At 38.8% G+C, this 19,559-nt stretch overlaps 1 pseudogene; it reads right to left on the bottom strand.

The window, feature by feature from the left end:
- Positions 1-710: 710 nt before the first annotated feature.
- LOC147631914 (dammaradiene synthase pseudogene) lies at positions 711-2,761 on the bottom strand (annotated as a pseudogene).
- Positions 2,762-19,559: the final 16,798 nt, after the last annotated feature.

Raw genomic sequence — 19,559 nt, forward strand, 5'->3', positions numbered from 1 at the left:
ACTATTGCATTTTCCTCTATCATCGACCCCCCTTCTCGCTTATCCCTTTGGCTCCCTATTCGCAAGGCAGCACGTGGTGCAATGCGTTAGTCAACATAGCAGTTTGGCCATTCCTAATCGGCACAATAAATGTAATGTGCCACCACTGCTGCAACTGCAGCCACAGTTCGTAAAAGAAACAGAAAGGATGCCTAGGAACCTTGCGTCCTTCTGTTTCTTTTATGTGCGGCGTGAAGAAGCAATGCCTAAGAACCTTACATCACATCTAGGAACATAACTGCATGCTAGAATATATTTCTTTGCAATAAAAAAAACTGGTATAATAATCACATGAAAGTGTAATAAATGATACTTTTAATATATTTCTTTTTGTCAACAAAAATAAAAAATATCTATGGTTCTATTTTTTCTTCCGCTTTTCTAAATAGTGAGAGTTTTATTTTTTTCAAGGAGTAGAGAGAGAATAGAACTAGTAGCTCTAGTGGCTTCGGAAGGGGATCATACACGGAAAGAAGCCCGAAATAATAAATTGTGAGAGTTTTATTTTTCTAAAAGAGTAGAGAGAGAATAGAGCTAGTAGCTCTAGTACGGTGACTTCAGAAAGCGAAATAATAATAAGAGGCGTGGCATAGGCTCTAGTACGGTGACTTCAGAAAGCGAAATAATAATAAGAGGCGTGAAATATAGCTATGCCAGTTCTTAGCTATGCTTCAAGAGGATAAAGGCATAATTTTCTTAGCTTGAAGCAGACAAGAACGGTATCGTGCAAGAGCCGTGAGAGTGATACCTGTGGTAGAAATGCTGGGCGTAAAAGTGATACCTGTGGTAGAAATGACCAGGAAAGCCTCGTACCAAGATCCATCTTTTCTTTGGGTGGTTAAGAGGTATCTGACTCATATTTTCCTGGAGCATCTCCTGCAGCCAATAATCCTATAACTGCCCATGCGGTTTGAGAAGGAGTGCTTGCATATCCGGTCTGGTCTTTGAGGGCGGCAGGGTCGTTGTAGCTGTAGCATGTTTCACCCCACCCTCCATCTCCTATACTGTTGTTAGTGTTCTGCACTTGAACTAGCCATTCGGCTCCTCTTGAGATTTCTTCTTCATGAGTGGAGGGTGCCACGACAGATGATGCAACCAGCACGCCGCACGTGCCGTAGATGTAGTTAACGCCCCATCTTCCGAACCAGCAGCCTTCTGAGGTAGGCGAGGCCTCTAGAGATGGACTCCGGGGGCGGCAAAGGAGCGTTGAAGTTGCCGTGCTGTAATCTGCCCACCATTTCCAGGACTCTAGCGGTGACATCGGAGGTGTTGGGGTCGATCATAGCTTTCAGGTCACCGTAAGGGGTGGAGTTGAGCCAGTCCTGGTCATTATCTTTCAGGTCACCGTAAGGGGTGGAGTTGAGCCAGTCCTGGTCATTATCTTTGTCGAAAGCCGCCCAGCCGCCGGTTTGCACTGCATGGAGGTGATCCACTTGACGGAGCGAGCAATGGCCCCCTGCTTGACGCTCTCATTGGGGAGTTCGAGGGCATCCAGGGCCATGACGACAACCGCGCTGTCGTCCACGTCGGGGTACCATCTGTTGAAGAACTCGAATGCCCAGCCGCCCGTGAAGCCGGAGTTATTCTTGAAGGACCAATCTCCATGCTGGGTAATCTGCTTCTTGAGTAGCCACTCCCCAGCCCGCTGGAGGGCCGGATGATCAGGCGGCATGCCGGACTCAACCAGCGATCTGACAACAAGCGCCGTGTCCCACACAGGCGACACGCACGGCTGCACCCAGTACTGATCAGCGGTCTCCATTGAGAAGTCTTTTAGGGCGAGCAGGCCCCTGTGCATCACCGGATCAGTCACCTCGTGCCCGAGCGTCTTCATACACAGCACCCAATCACCCGCCCAATCACCCGAGTCCTCCTGCCTCTCCACCACCCACTTCTCCGCCGCTCTCTTCTCCGCCGCTTTGAGGCCCCTCTCCCTGAACGGCACCAACCCCCACCTCTCCGCCACCTTGAGAGCGTAATCCACCACCACAAAGAAGTCCGTCCAATCGCCTCTGAAGGGTGCGGTCACGCGCGCTTGCTTCCTCCCTTCCACATACAGCTCGTCCAAGCACACCGCCGGAGTCACCCTGAATACAGGCTTCTTATCAAACACCACAATCAAAGGCACTGTGCATGACCTCGCCCAGCTAGACATTTCATATATGTTTGTCAAAAACCAGTTCGGCAACAACGCCAACCAAGCTGGCAAAGAAGGTATCCCCCTCCAATCAAAGCACCCCAGCATAGCCAAACAAAGCTTGGTGAAAATCCTAGCCTTTGTCAGACCTCCTCTGTTAAGGATAAATTTCAAAGCGTTCTGCAGTGCTGGGTCGGTAACAAGAACGTTCAGCAAACGCAGTGCCATGTAAGCTTCTATGGAGAGACTCAACTCACCACCATCTCCATAGAAAAGCTCCCACCCGCCATGGCTGCGCTGGTTTTTTCTTATATAATTCTCCATCTTGTGGACTGGGTAGTTACGATCAATGCCCAATATCTTGAACAAGAGGACGGTTTCAGCAGTGATGGAAACAATGCTCTCTAATTCTGCCCACCAGTAGCCTTCTGGGTACTGTTGGGAAAGCAGCAGATCTTGGCTGCGCTTGATGGCCTCATCTAAAGTCGGGTTTTCTCCACCCATTCCACCTTTAATGGCTTCCGCTTCATTGTAAAATTCTTGACTGTATGGCAACATCTTTGCTCACGACTATACGCACACCACTAATACCCTGCATGCAGCTCATGAAAGAAATATGCACAATCCAATTGATAATTATAAAGAAATATTCATAAATAAGACAAATAATTACAGATAATCATCTCTTGATCGGTTCCCGAATCAGTAAGATTGTTAAATAATGATAAAGTTAATTCAATCTCATCGGTCTGATCTGCAAGTTGCAGAAGAGAGACCACTACATTCAAAGCAAGCGAGACCACTAGTTTCTAATTTCGATTTTCAACTAATTGATGTCAGGGTGGCAAGTGGCATAATCAATCAAATCATCTAAATAAAAAAGAAGGTTTTATTAAACCCAAACTGGTAGGGTAGCAGAAAAACATGCCTATCATTGCAGGATTGGATGGAAAAAACTCTAAAGTTAAAAGGAAAATTAGGCAAACATGCCTATCATTGCAGCAGGATTGCATGGAAAAATCTTCAAAGTTAAAGGAAAATTAGGCATATGTCTGTTGAAATGTGGAACAAAAACCGTAGTAATATTAAAAACAAGGTATGTGGAATCCATAGGTATGAGCACCATTGAAGGAAAGGCAAGGGCAAATATATGAAGGCATAGACTACACGAACCTGGATAAAAGAAGGAAGAAGGCCAGAACTTTGCAATCACAGTGAGGACAGAAGTATTGGCAATATGAAGGCATCAACTACAATGGCTTCCCGTAATAATTCACCTTTCTAAAAATGATTGTGTATGGAAAAGAAGAGTGCATGAAATGTGTATGGTGTGAAAAATATAAAGTAAAGGAACATTGGGGAAAGGGAAAAGGATGTAAAACCATTCAACTTAGTGCTATTCAGAAGCACATACGCTCAGAAGAACACAAATTTTCTCACATGAAGTGGTGTAGTGAAAATGCCACTAAGACGCCTTTGCATGTTGTTGTTATGAAGGATAGAAGAAAAAGAAGAGTCATAACTTACATGAAATTAATGTACTTCATTACCAAGATGGTACACATTATTGGTCTTAGAAGCATGTCTACCTCCAATTCAATGATTCAATCATTAGGGTTTATCTTCCCCATTTAAATAATGTTATACGTGGCAAAGAAGAGACCAATGTAGGGAAGAACCCACCTTACAAGGCTGCTCAAAAATAACTTGCCATGGATTTTAAAAATGATTTAAATTAGATACATATTATTGGCCACAATTGATATAGCTAGGAAACAAGAGGGTCTACATGGGTTACAATTGATGGTCAAGAACTCCTAAAGGTTTTACCATGCTCTACACTATGATATTAAAGGGATTAGATAGAGTGAGCTTGAATCCACAAGGAATGAATCTAACACAAGAACTATCGGTCAGTGAGTCTGAAATGGAAACCAAAGCAACACCAACTCTGCAAAAACCACGAACAAAATGTAACTGACAATATCAAAAGAAACCTTGGGCAGCGAAACTAAAAAGAAAACTAGCAGCTATGAAACCGCTGAGTCCCAATCTAAAGAAAGAAATGAGCATTCTTTAAAAACCAGGGAATCTCTCAAAAATGATAAATATGTAAGCGTTATGCAGCCAATCATCATAAAAGGCTACAAGAAAGAATGACTCCTACCCAATGGGACTATAGTATGTTGGTGCATTTGATATACATCGCAAGTTTATTAACAATTAGGGAGAGGAATTATAAAAAGTTATGTATTGCTTCCCTCCTCCCATTGAGTTAATAGCTAAAATGGATATCATTGGCGAATCAAAGCTTAGTCATTTAGCCAGGCGAAAGCAGCCAAAGATGATCATAAGCTAACACCTAACTTTCGCCCTACACCGGAGCACTATAAATCCTTTACAATTAGAAAACGCAAGTTATTGCTTTATAATTCCACACAAAATCTAACAAGTCACGTAGGGGGAGCCTACAATGGCTTAGCTAAAGTAAAATAAGTAGACTTCGCTAAACCTTAAGAAGACCCTAACAAAAGACCACACCCAGATTCAGAAAGCTGAACTCATTGCTCTCCTCAAGCAATATAAGGATTTCTTTGCATGGATTACCACAACATGAAGGGAGTACCCATTGAGGACCCATTGAGGTTGTAAAACACATAATCCCCATGGTACCAAACACTATATCTATCAGCAAACAAACAACCCTATCCTAGTTTAACCAATTGTGATTGTACCTTAAAAGAATGGAAAATTGAGAGTATGTGTTGATCTTAAGAAGGTAAATACGGTTACGAGAAGAGACCATTAATGTAAGATTCCTCCCCAACCTTCGAGGTATACAGGAGTAAGAATCTTCCTTTCTGATCTTATAATTATTCCCTCTCTAAAATAAAAGAAAGCTTCTGTTTAAAAAAGGAAGACCCTTTCCCTAGAATACTTCTCAGGAGTCCCACCTGTTTTAAAGATTTAGAACAATGAGTTTAAAAGTGAGAATCGGTGTTTTGGATACCAAGGTTTTGGTTTTCATTCGAGTACGGCCCAAAAGAAGTTCTTTATCTCTTGGGGAGTATAAGAAGTTATCTCCCAGATATTGTGACCCTTATATCTGAATTCAATGAAAGTAGGTGACTTAGCCTACAAGCTTCTTTTATCTCCTCATCTCAAAATTCTTAATGCTTTCTATAGAAAAATGTGTCAAACTCAAATCATGGAAAGACGGAAAAACTTCAGTGGCAAATTACCGTTGGCTTCTAGGTTACGCTAGCTCCTTCCTTTATATAAGTCGTAACTTTTACTTATCGCTCACAGTAATCTTACTCCCATCGATTTCCCTACTTCTTAATCTCCTTCATGGCTTGGCAATAGGAGTTAGTTTTATCCATGATGATTTCTCACCTTCAAGACGCAAGAGAGTCTGTAAAGAAAGACTTTATAGAACAGTATGAGCGCTCACTTTTTCCTCACCTAGGAACTTCTGTAGCTCAGACCAAATGGCGGACCTATCAAAACATAACTAGGGTAACACCCTGGGGTCAGCAGCACTTTCGTAACAATGTCCGCTTGGCCATGGTTATTGAAGCTTTGGGTTTGGGTCCCCGATACTACTGCGTCATGAGATCAAGGCATCTTGGGTTTTCTGAGCGGGTCTTCTTACTGGCGTGTTTTCTTCCTCATGAGAAGATATGCCTTTATCCCGTTTTTGGCTTACCTCTCAGAGGTCCTTTTGTTAGATCACCTCATACCACTGAGATAGGTGCGGCAATAACCAGCAGAATCATTCCCATAGATGAGTTACCCTATACTTGTGCAGCTTGTGAGTGCTGCTTTTGTGACCATATGATGGACGGGCTTATGGAAGTGTAAAGAGTTCTTCTATCTTTACTGTATAAGTTTCGAGAATGAATAAAGTTTAAATCTTGTTCTATCTTGCTTTCTTTAAGACTTTTCTTGGTGGTTAATCTTGATTAAAATTTTTCTCTAAGTCTCATATTCGTGCATCTTGCGAAATTATCCCAGTTTGCGAGATGAGGACATCTCGCATTTTTTAAGCGGGATAGAATGTAAGATTCCTCCCCCAACCCCTTTTTGATGTCTAGTATCTTCCCCTGTAATCAATCCCTCTTCAGAAATATAAAGACCTTGTTTCTAACTGTTTTAGCCTAGAGAGAGAAAACTATTCTAGAGAGAGAATATTCAGATTATGAATATTTTTGGATAGAAAAATAACTCATCTTATTAAAATAAGTTCCCTCGAAACAGAAATTCAAAAAGAATTTTCCAATGTGCAATTGGAATTAATTAGAAATAGGTATAAAGAACCTTAGTCTAAGGGTCTAGATTTTCAGAAATTTTTGGATTATGGTCCAATTAAGGTTCCTATGGGCCAATAGCATCAATCCATGTGTAGGGAGGAGATAAATCCAATTTGTAAAAGAAGATACCCAAAAATGAGTAAATGCTCACATAAGATGAAGAGTTGAAAATGTACAAGGTTTATTAGTAAAAAACTATGAGCAATAAAATTTTGACACATATGTAAGGAAGGGGAGTTCTTTAAAGAAGGTGCATATTTCACATAAGATGAAGAGTTGAAAATGTACAAGGTTTATTAGTAAAAAAACTATGAGCAATAAAATTTTGACACATATGTAGAGTTCTTTAAAGAAGGTGCATATTTCACATAAGATGAAGAGTTGAAAATGTACAAGGTTTATTAGTAAAAAACTATGAACAATAAAATTTTGACACATATGTAAGGAAGGGGAGTTCTTTAAAGAAGGTGCATATTTCACATAAGATGAAGAGTTGAAAATGTACAAGGTTTATTAGTAAAAAAACTATGAGCAATAAAATTTTGACACATATGTAAGGAAGGGGAGTTCTTTAAAGGAGGTGCATATTTCACATGCTTGAATGAGTTTTAAACTCAAAAATAATGTGATATTTTTATCTCTCATATCTCTTGAACCAAACCAAATCAAAATGGAACCAAATCGAATCAAAAAGTAACCAAACCAGGTCCAAATCTAGTCCAAATTCAACCAAACTGACTTGGAAAATTCTAGAATCAGTTTGTTTGATTAGGAGCTCAATTTTTCCTATAAATAGAAGCCTTCCCTTGTTGAAAAAAATATAGTGTCTTATGCATTGTTACTCTACTTCACCTAAGCCAAGAACTGTGAATTCTTTAATAATTCACTAGTTTTTGATACTTCTCTCTTTCTTCAATCCCCATTGGTGGCTCCATCAACATACTAAACCAATTGATTGGTTGGGGGCCTCTACCGTGATCAAAGAATCAAGCAAATTATAAGATAAGTATAGTGAATTTTGATCTTTTCTATAATTTCTCAATGATTCTCTCTTCTCAACCCCTCTCAAGCTTGAGAAGTTTAATTGGTATGATTTTTGAAATGCTATTGAAGTTAATTAATTAATGATAGTAAAGAATTACATAAAATTCTATTTATATTTAATTCTAATGGTCTTTCTCTCTCTCACTTAAGAAATGGTCATACTCATGACCCTTTTCAATCCAAATGAAGCTTTTCATAAGGCTTTTCCTTAATCCAAGATTAAGCTATGCTTGAGGCCAAATTAATGGCTTTTTTCTATACTTTTAGTTTATGTATATCGATGATTCAATCCATTATGGATTGATGATCCAATTAGAGACCATTCTAATTATTTCCTTAATGATAAACCTTATCCCTTAGAAAAAATTGAGACTTATCAGTCATAGTAGCGGAGCTATGGCAAAATTTTTATAGAAATTACGCATAAAATAATTTCATTCAAAGCATAAAAAGAGGACTTCCTACCATATTCTAGGAACTATCATCCTAGATTAATTAAAAGAATATTATTATGCATGGAGATATGGATGTTTGCATGTAGATGTAGATGTATAGATGTAGATGTAGATGTGGATGTAGATGTGGAGGTGGATGTATGTATGTAGATGTAGATGTATAGATGTGGATGTGGATGTGGTTGTGGATGGATGCATGTAGATGTAGATGTATAGATGTGGATGTGAATGTGGAGGTGGATGGATGCATGTAGATGTAGATGTATAGATGTAGATGGGAATGGAGATATGGATGTATGCATGTAGATGTAGACGTATAGATGTAGATGTGGATGTGGAGGTGGATGTATGCATGTAGATGTAGATGTGGATATAGATGTGGAGGTGGATGTATGCATGTAGATGTAGATGTATAGATGTGGATGTGAATGTGGAGGTGGATGGATGCATGTAGATGTAGATGTATAGATGTAGATGGGAATGGAGATAGGGATGTATGCATATAGATGTAGACGTATAGATGTAGATGTGGATGTGGAGATGGATGTATGCATGTAGATGTAGATGTGGAGGTGGATGTATGCATGTAGATGTAGATGTATAGATGTGGATGTGAATGTGGAGGTGGATGTATGCATGTAGACGTAGATGTATGGAGGTGAATGTGAATGTGGATGTGGATGTATGCATAGAGATGTGGATGTATGCATGTAGATGTGAATGTACGTATATAGATGTGGATGTATGGATGTGAATATACGATATGTGATGTGAAGGAATCTGAAGTGATGAGATGGAAATGATGTGATGGGATAAGTATACATATAAATGGAATATGGAATAAGTAATGTAGATTGATGAGGGATAATGTGAAAAAATGAAAGTTAAAATAGAAATTGTATTGTAAACTGTTTGTAAATGCTGTTTGTAAATACTGTTTGTAAATGATTGTTTTATGTCAAGAATGCTGGGGGAAGCATTTTGACCGTCTTGTGATTAAGGTCGTGATGATAAAGTTACAACTGCTGACGGAGAGTCAATGAAGGACGTCTCGTGTAGCAAGGTCGGCCGAGGTCTTGACCAGCCTCGGTGCGATTAAAATGGTGAGCTTCCGGTACGGTGGATGAGGGGCCAAGGAAGCGGCCTATGAGTGAAGCGCTAGGTCACCTGCGAAGGATCCTAGAGGGTGCTGACCATACGGTGCTCGGGCTCTGGGTCGCCTAGGATACCCACGCGTGCATCGAGGAAGATATTGAAACAAGAGTAGGAGTTGTTTTCTGAAATCGGGCATGGATCTGGTTGATTGACCTTGCTGGTCTTCAATGGATGAGTCCATGGCTCTTTATATGGATCTGTTGGTTGATCTTGCTGATCTTCAACGAGAGTCCATCTTGATAAGAGATTATATTGCCGAGTATTATGGGCTAGGGATTAGGAAACGGCCCCTGTGTGGACAGGTGGTGAGCGTCCTAGTTGCCAATGATGCCATAGATACTCTGATGAAGGAATGATGGGAAAATTAAGAATCAACTGGATAAATTGAAAGATGGTGATCAGTGATACTATGGTTTTATTAAAGGATTGTTTTAAACTGGTTGAATCTGTGAAAAGGCAATTTCATATTGGGTGTGTGAGTGGTGTGACTAGTTTTATTTTTGCATGAACATCCGGCTAGGGGGCCTTGGAACTCTTTTCCTTGGTACCCGGGACAAAACCTAACCAAATTCTTAATTGGATCCCATCACTACAGTGGTTGGGCGGTTGGCTAACCCATGGGATCGGATGGGGTTAGGCTGGACTGATGGATCCGTAAATTGAGACTCAAACTTTTATTTTTACGATAGATAAAATAAATCCAGGACAGTAACTGTTCTATGGATAGGAATCAACGGCTGTGCCTCTTGAATGGGAAAAAAAGCGTTGATCCCAATGATCCAAGTGCAAGTTTCTCCCTTGATCTGACCAAGTATCTTATAGATGTAATTGGATCAGCTCGATCAGAAATGTTCTTGACTACGTTAGAGTAAAAAGTTATCCTGGTGGAATCGCCCGTGCTTTCCGGTAAAGGAAGTTTTTCCGGGTTTGGTTTTGGAACAACCGACGGATTAGTCTCTTATCCGGATATCCATGGGTGAGGCCCCGAATGTGGGACCCCTGTCCCGTGCGAGAAGTGCTACTTCCGCTGCTAGTATCCCGAATCTGTTGCTCGGTGGGAACATGGATCTTACAGTTGGTATCAGAGCATTTGGTTAATAAAGATCAACTGAGAAGACAAATATATCAAAAATTTATCAAGAAACACAAAAAGGTTATAATTGTGTGAGATAATTCATACAATTTGATATTCAAACTGAAATTCGTAATTTGGTAATTGGTTCTTCAGATGGAAGTACCGCAATTATATAGAATCCCTGACTTGCTTGAGGCCTAGACATGATAGTATTTACCTTATAATTCCAAGGGCCGTGACTACCTGTATATACCGAGAGTATACTGCAGCTCTTTACTGACAGTATATACGAGTAAATCTAAGACTTGAAATTATAAGCGTTAATGCTATCTAGATGATGATTTCGAATGTGATTGATATGATTTTTAATTCTGTTTGAGAATTGATGAATTGATTTGGATTCTGATTGAAAATGCTGATTGAAAATGCTGATTGAAAAATGTTGATTTTTAAAAATTAGTTGAAATATAATGAAACCACAATGAGGGGGAATGGGACGAGTCCCTGTGATGATATTCATAACTAGAATGATGATAATGAATTCAACAAATCACTATGAGGTTAGTGGGTTGTGCTGTTAGATTGCTACTGTTAATACTTGACCGGTAGATCAAGTTAAGGGATGTCAGATTGAGAACTTGCTTGACTGAAATTTCCGTGGAGGAATGTTCCGAAGGAAACTTTTCGGTCTAATGGACCATTATCATGTTAAAGATATGAATGATATGATCTGAATGAATTGTTATTTAATGATGAGTTCTATATAAGGGATATTTATCCCAGTGTTCTGTTGGGTTGACCAAAATATAAGGAACCCCAGAATAAAATTGAATCTTAAGAAAAAGAGCTGTCCTCTACCTTGCGAGATGAGGACATCTCGCACTTTTTAAGTGTGGTAGAATGTAAGATTCCTCCCCAACCCTCGAGGTATACAGGAGTAAGAATCTTCCTTTCTGATCTTATAATTATTCCCTCTCTAAAATAAAAGAAAGTTTCTGTTTAGAAAAGGAAGACCCTTTCCCTAGAATACTTCTCAGGAGTCCCACCTGTTTTAAAGATTTAGAACAATGAATTCAGAAGTGAGAATCGGTGTTTTGGATACCAAGGTTTTGGTTTTCATTCGAGTACGGCCCAAAAGAAGTTCTTTATCTCTTGGGGAGTATAAGAAGTTATCTCCCAGATATTGTGACCCTTATATCTGAATTCAATGAAAGTAGGTGACTTAGCCTACAAGCTTCTTTTATCTCCTCATCTCAAAATTCTTAATGCCTTCTATAGAAAAATGTGTCAAACTCAAATCATGGAAAGATGGAAAAACTTCAGTGGCAAATTACCGTTGGCTTCTAGGTTACGCTAGCTCCTTCCTTTATATAAGTCGTAACTTTTACTTATCGCTCACAGTAATCTTACTCCCATCGATTTTCCTACTTCTTAATGTCCTTCATGGCTTGGCAACAGGAATTAGTTTTATCCATGATGATTTCTCACCTTCAAGACGCAAGAGAGTCTGTAAAGAAAGACTTTATAGAACAGTATGAGCGCTCACTTTTTTCTCACCTAGGAACTTCTGTAGCTCAGACCAAATGGCGGACCTATCAAAGCATAACTAGGGTAACACCCTGGGGTCAGCAGCACTTTCGTAACAATGTCCGCTTGGCCATGGTTATTGAAGCTTTGGGTTTGGGTCCCCGATACTACTGCGTCATGAGATCAAGGCATCTTGGGTTTTCTGAGAGCGGGTCTTCTTACTGGCGTGTTTTCTTCCTCATGAGAAGATATGCCTTTATCCCGTTTTTGGCTTATCTCTCAGAGGTCCTTTTGTTAGATCACCTCATACCACTGAGATAGGTGAGGCAATAACCAGCAGAATCATTCCCATAGATGAGTTACCCTATACTTGTGCAGCTTGTGAGTGCAGCTTGTGAGTGCTGCTTTTGTGACCATATGATGGACGGGCTTATGGAAGTGTAAAGAGTTCTTCTATCTTTACTGTATAAGTTTCGAGAATGAATAAAGTTTAAATCTTGTTCTATCTTGCTTTCTTTAAGACTTTTCTTGGTGGTTAATCTTTATTAAAATTTTTCTCTAAGTCTCATATTCGTGCATCTTGCGAAATTATCTCAGTTTGCGAGATGAGGACATCTCGCATTTTTTAAGTGGGATAGAATGTAAGATTCCTTCCCCAACCCCTTTTTGATGTCTAGTATCTTCCCCTGTAATCAATCCCTCTTCAGAAATATAAAGACCTTGTTTCTAACTGTTTAAGCCTAGAGAGAGAAAATTATTCTAGAGAGAGAATATTCAGATTATGAATATTTTTGGATAGAAAAATAACTCATCTTATTAAAATAAGTTCCCCCGAAAAAAAAATTCAAAAAGAATTTTCCAATGTGCAATTTCCAATGTGCAATTGGAATTAATTAGAAATAGGTCTAAGGGTCTAGATTTTCAAAAAATTTTGGATTATGGTCCAATTAAGGTTCCTATAGGCCAATAGCATCAATCCATGTGTAGGGAGGAGATAAATCCAAATTGTAAAAGAAGATACCCAAAAATGAGTAAATGCTCACATAAGATGAAGAGTTGAAAATGTACAAGGTTTATTAGTAAAAAACTATGAGCAATAAAATTTTGACACATATGTAAGGAAGGGGAGTTCTTTAAAGAAGGTGCATATTTCACATAAGATGAAGAGTTGAAAATGTACAAGGTTTATTAGTAAAAAAACTATGAGCAATAAAATTTTGACACATATGTAGAGTTCTTTAAAGAAGATGAAGAGTTGAAAATGTACAAGGTTTATTAGTAAAAAACTATGAACAATAAAATTTTGACACATATGTAAGGAAGGGGAGTTCTTTAAAGAAGGTGCATATTTCACATAAGATGAAGAGTTGAAAATGTACAAGGTTTATTAGTAAAAAAACTATGAGCAATAAAATTTTGACACATATGTAAGGAAGGGGAGTTCTTTAAAGGAGGTGCATATTTCACATGCTTGAATGAGTTTTAAACTCAAAAATAATGTGATATTTTTATCTCTCATATCTCTTGAACCAAACCAAATCAAAATGGAACCAAATCGAATCAAAAAGTAACCAAACCAGGTCCAAATCTAGTCCAAATTCAACCAAACTGACTTGGAAAATTCTAGAATCAGTTTGTTTGATTAGGAGCTCAATTTTTCCTATAAATAGAAGCCTTCCCTTGTTGAAAAAAATATAGTGTCTTATGCATTGTTACTCTACTTCACCTAAGCCAAGAACTGTGAATTCTTTAATAATTCACTAGTTTTTGATACTTCTCTCTTTCTTCAATCCCCATTGGTGGCTCCATCAACATACTAAACCAATTGATTGGTTGGGGGCCTCTACCGTGATCAAAGAATCAAGCAAATTATAAGATAAGTATAGTGAATTTTGATCTTTTCTATAATTTCTCAATGATTCTCTCTTCTCAACCCCTCTCAAGCTTGAGAAGTTTAATTGGTATGGTTTTTGAAATGCTATTGAAGTTAATTAATTAATGATAGTAAAGAATTACATAAAATTCTATTTATATTTAATTCTAATGGTCTTTCTCTCTCTCACTTAAGAAATGGTCATACTCATGACCCTTTTCAATCCAAATGAAGCTTTTCATAAGGCTTTTCCTTAATCCAAGATTAAGCTATGCTTGAGGCCAAATTAATGGCTTTTTTCTATACTTTTAGTTTATGTATATCGATGATTCAATCCATTATGGATTGATGATCCAATTAGAGACCATTCTAATTATTTCCTTAATGATAAACCTTATCCCTTAGAAAAAATTGAGACTTATCAGTCATAGTAGCGGAGCTATGGCAAAATTTTTATAGAAATTACGCATAAAATAATTTCATTCAAAGCATAAAAAGAGGACTTCCTACCATATTCTAGGAACTATCATCCTAGATTAATTAAAAGAATATTATTATGCATGGAGATATGGATGTTTGCATGTAGATGTAGATATATAGATGTAGATGTAGATGTGGATGTAGATGTGGAGGTGGATGTATGCATGTAGATGTAGATGTATAGATGTGGATGTGAATGTGGTTGTGGATGGATGCATGTAGATGTAGATGTATAGATGTGGATGTGAATGTGGAGGTGGATGGATGCATGTAGATGTAGATGTATAGATGTAGATGGGAATGGAGATATGGATGTATGCATGTAGATGTAGACGTATAGATGTAGATGTGGATGTGGAGGTGGATGTATGCATGTAGATGTAGATGTGGATATAGATGTGGAGGTGGATGTATGCATGTAGATGTAGATGTATAGATGTGGATGTGAATGTGGAGGTGGATGGATGCATGTAGATGTAGATGTATAGATGTAGATGGGAATGGAGATAGGGATGTATGCATATAGATGTAGACGTATAGATGTAGATGTGGATGTGGAGGTGGATGTATGCATGTAGATGTAGATGTGGATGTAAATGTGGAGGTGGATGTATGCATGTAGATGTAGATGTATAGATGTGGATGTGAATGTGGAGGTGGATGTATGCATGTAGATGTAGATGTATGGAGGTGAATGTGAATGTGGATGTGGATGTATGCATAGAGATGTGGATGTATGCATGTAGATGTGAATGTACGTATATAGATGTGGATGTATGGATGTGAATATATGATATGTGATGTGAAGGAATCTGAAGTGATGAGATGGAAATGATGTGATGGGATAAGTATACATATAAATGGAATATGGAATAAGTAATGTAGATTGATGAGGGATAATGTGAAAAAATGAAAGTTAAAATAGAAATTGTATTGTAAACTGTTTGTAAATGCTGTTTGTAAATACTGTTTGTAAATGATTGTTTTATGTCAAGAATGCTGGGGGGAGCATTTTGACCGTCTTGTGATTAAGGACCTCTGGGCCAGAACCATCTTGGAATTTGAAGTTATTGGTGAAATCCATAGCATCATAGCAACACTCATTGAAATTTGTATGTTTCTTCGCATAGAGATGTGTATTTTGACCGTCGAATTTTTGAGTCCTTTTAAGAAGAGAGAAATTAATCGACTTTGGGCGGGCTTCTCATCTTCAGGGCAACGATTAATGTACTGCTTCATTCTATTTACACAGTCTCTAACACTCTCATTCTCGCCTTGTTTGAAAGAGTAGATGTGTGCTACCGTGTCATGTTGAATTCCCATCAAGGAAAAAGCAGCAATGAGTCTCTCTTCCAAAACTCGTAAAGAAGATTTGTCTGAAGCCTCTAATGCCTGAAACCAAGCCAGGGCTTTTCCCTCAAGAGTGAGTCCAAATCCTTCAATTTGAGTATGCTTATCAGCCACTTGCTCAGCTCGAACTGCTTGCCTAAATGCTGCTACATGGTCGTATGGATCTCCCGACCCTTCATACTTCTTTACCAGTTTCTGAAGAGTTGATGGTCTTACTTGTCTTGAATACTCGTCATAGGGCCTACGGCCTCGCACTCTCAGTGGAAATTGTTCCTCCCTTTGGAAAGATGGTCCACATGCTTCCAAAATTGGTGTGGGTACCCTATTACCAGCCTCACCAAACCCCTCCAAAGATCTTGTCACCCGCATTTCAGGAGGTGCATTTATGGGATGCCGAGTTGACTCCCCTACCCTCCGATTATTATAATGAGAAAGATGGTGGTGTGGTGTGACCTGTGGTCGCACATTTGGTGTAGGACGATATCTTGGTGCTAGAGTTGGGTTACTAGCTGTGGTCCACTTAGATGTTGAGGGTCCCTCTCTAGTGAACTCTCGTAGGGGAGGAGCAACAGTTTCTCCAAGAAAGGCTGTCTCTCCTGGTTTGGCTGTATTTGTTGAGAACACTTCCATAAATAATGGTTGTCCTTTCCACATGAGTTCCCTAATCTCTTTCCAATCTAAGGTTCGGTATTCATTGGCCCATTTATCAATTATTCTGTTCATGTGTCCTGCAAGCTTCTCAACTACCACCACATGAGCTAGAGGAAGATCCAGCTGTGGCAATCTAGTTGTGGCATAATATCCCTCTAACGAGTCCTTATAGACCTCTTGAAGTGGGTCATCCTGTAAGACCTTTGTCACAGGAATTTGTCGTACAAACTCCCATTGGCATTCATCCCCCTGATCCATTTTACACTTGCCTTTCCTATCCCTTTCCAAATTTAGATCTACAAGAAGTAAATCATCTACGGATGGTTTTGAGGACTGGGCATTGGATGGTCCAGGCATGTCCAGCTCGATGAGCCAATCATCTCTAGACACCCTTGCTCTGGAAAGTTCTGATAAGTCTAAGAACTCGGTTTTAGAGAGCTCCCCTAATTTGTCTACCTTTTCTGGATGGTAGGTGACTTCGTAGCGAACACCATCTCCACCCATGTACATGTTACCCTGGTCATTCACTAGAGGTGCTCTATCAAGTTCTGAGAAAATGTCTGCGATCTTAACAAGATATCGTTGTTGTGGGTCCCTAAAGATCTCAGCTCCTTGAGCATTTGTGTAGACATATTGGAGTCTCACATTGAGTGTTAACCCCATGGTGTCGGCTTCAAATGGATTAAAGGATCTTGAGGGTGTCCTATTTGGGGCTACGGGATGACTATTTGTCGGCCCTAGATTTGTCCATGGACAATGAACTAGTTGTTCTAGAGGAAAGGGTATCGGATTGGGAATCAGAACGGGTTTCAGTAATATCTACCAAATTTCCTACCGATTGGGTCCCACTTTCCTGCGTAGGTACTCTAGAAGGTGCCCTAGGCCCTATAGCATAATCTACAAGACGTCCCGACTGCAAGTGCATAAGGTCAAATTTTTTTTTTTGGTTTTTTATGTGTTTTTGTCTTTTTTTTTTGTTTTTTATTGTTTTTTAAAATAATATATATATATATATATATATTTTTAACCTACCTAATCACTAAATGCACTAAAAGGAGTATGTGTGGCGTAACTATCTATCCTATTTTTTTATTTTTATTTAATTATGATTTTTTTTAAAATGATTTTATGTTTTTACTTCATTTTTTTTTAAATTACAAAAATTATGAATCACACTAAAAAAATACTAAGTATGCACAAAGTTACAAAAAATTAAAAAAATGAAGAATTACAGAATATGCTAAAAAATGGACTCCTAAAAAACACTTATGTTATAATTTTTTTATTTTTTTATTTTTTTTTAAAAAATTTTCTTTTTTTTTCTTTTGTTTTTTTCTCCTTTTGTTGGTTTTTTTTTTACTAATAAATATCGTGCCAAATATAAAAAATATGAATTTACTAATTATGCATCATTTATAAAACTTTTAAAAAAGATAAAAATAAAAAATGCAAGCTACTTTAATTATGCAAGACTTTACAGAAATTGAAAAAATGAACAATGGTTTCAAAATACAAAAATAAAAATTGTTTTTTCTTCTTTTTTTTAAAAAAAAATTTACAAAAATTTAAAACAATGCAAATTACTCTAATTATGCTAAAAATTACAGAAATGAAAAAATAAAAAATATGCAAACAATATGGACTCCTAAAAAAAACAAATAATTTAATTTTTTTTATTTTTTATTTTTTTTATTTTTTTTCCTTTCTTCTCTCTATTTTTTTAATATTTAATTGTTTTCTTTTTCTCTTTTTTTTTCTTTTTTTAATCTCTTTTTTTTCCCTTTTTTTTTCAATTTTTTTGTTTTTTATATTTATTATTATTATTATTTAAAAATATAAAAAAAATTAAAAAATAACTAAATAACTAAATAAAAAAATTCACTAACCTTATCCGCCGCCTCGCCGCTCACTCCCGGATTCTTCGCTGGCGCACCACGTGGGTCGCCTTCTTCTTCGCTTTCAGCTACAGCAACTGCCTCTCCTCTGCTCTTTCAGCCTTCCACCGCTCGATGCAGCCTGCTCACGTCACCTTCGCACTCCAACTGCCTCCCTGCAGCCGTCGTCTTCGTCTACTACTCCTTCATTCGCTTCCAGCAGTCAGCCTTCGCACTCCAACTGCCGTCACCACCTCCTCTATTCAGACGTTCCCTCTACTTCGACGCTCGCTTCACCTTCTACACGACCATCTCCTTCAGCCAGCTGGCTCACGCCTCTCTGGCCTTCGCTTCCTCTGCCCAGCGTTCCACAGCTGCCCAGCCTTTTTTTTTCCTCGCCGGCCTCTGCTTGTCGGCCACTGCCTTCGCACCTGCCAACAACTGCCTCTCGTCGGCTTAGCAGCTGCTGCCGGCCACTTCTCCCGCGGGTCGCCTCAGCTGCCGTCACCTGACCCCGCCAGCCAGCTGAAGCACCAGCCGCCGCACCTCCTTGCGTTCGCCTCTGCCTGCTGCTGGCCCACTGCCTTCTCTTCGTCGCTAGCAGGCAGCTGAGGCCCGGCCACCACTGCTTCGCCGCCTACGCCGACGCCTTCTTCCACCTGCTGTCGTCAGTATATAACATATATATATTTATATATATATTTTGTTTTAAAAGCCGCCTTCACTGCCATCTCCAACACCGTTTTCCAGCCACATGTAATAGATATATATATATATATATCTATTTTTTCTTTGCTATGCTTGATGGAAACGCCTCCCCACACAATAACAACAAAACAAAACAATAAAAGAAAAGCTGCCTCCAACACTTCCTATCTACTACTCGCAAACCCCGTCACCAATGCAACAACAGAAAGTGCTTAATTCCGATTAATGGCGGGATTTCTCTACCGCAATGAGGTTTTAATTTATTTTTATTTTTTTTTTGCTAATAATAAAAAAACCGAAAACACACAAGGCGCCCTTGAGATCACACACTCAATGCCCTAAACCTCAAAACAAAAAGAAATAGTGGTAGTAATGCAAGCTTCTCAACCGATTCTGAGTCTTCTCCCCGGCAGCGGCGCCAATGGAGAGACGGAAAAACTCTTTCACTTGTAGCAAGAGTAGTATGATCCACACTTAGCTCAATCCAATGGGATTTGCATCCCTTTCGGAGCTAGGGATTCAACCCGTACCGGTGCACAAAAGCTTATCCATTTGATGGAGAGAATGCTAAGAAAACTACTACTAATGACATAGACTCAACACACACTCAAGCTCAATCTTGCTATTGCTCACTCAACTCCACATTCCACTCATCCATACATCCAAACAAGAAGAAAGCTTAGCTATTACTCACACAAGATCAAAGTATTCTTCATTCTCAAATACTCATTTCCCTAGCATGCACACAATCCTTGAAGCTCTCAATAAGAAACATGCACACAAGAGAATTGACATGAGAAGAGAGACAAATATCAACTCATTGCATTGAATTAACAAAAGAATAGAACTTACAACAATGTAGATGGGGAGAGAGAAGA

The sequence above is a fragment of the Cibotium barometz genome, chromosome 14 (genome assembly GCF_041138505.1).
Source record: "Cibotium barometz isolate CiBa-2024 chromosome 14, ASM4113850v1, whole genome shotgun sequence".
Taxonomy (NCBI): Eukaryota; Viridiplantae; Streptophyta; class Polypodiopsida; order Cyatheales; family Cibotiaceae; genus Cibotium; species Cibotium barometz.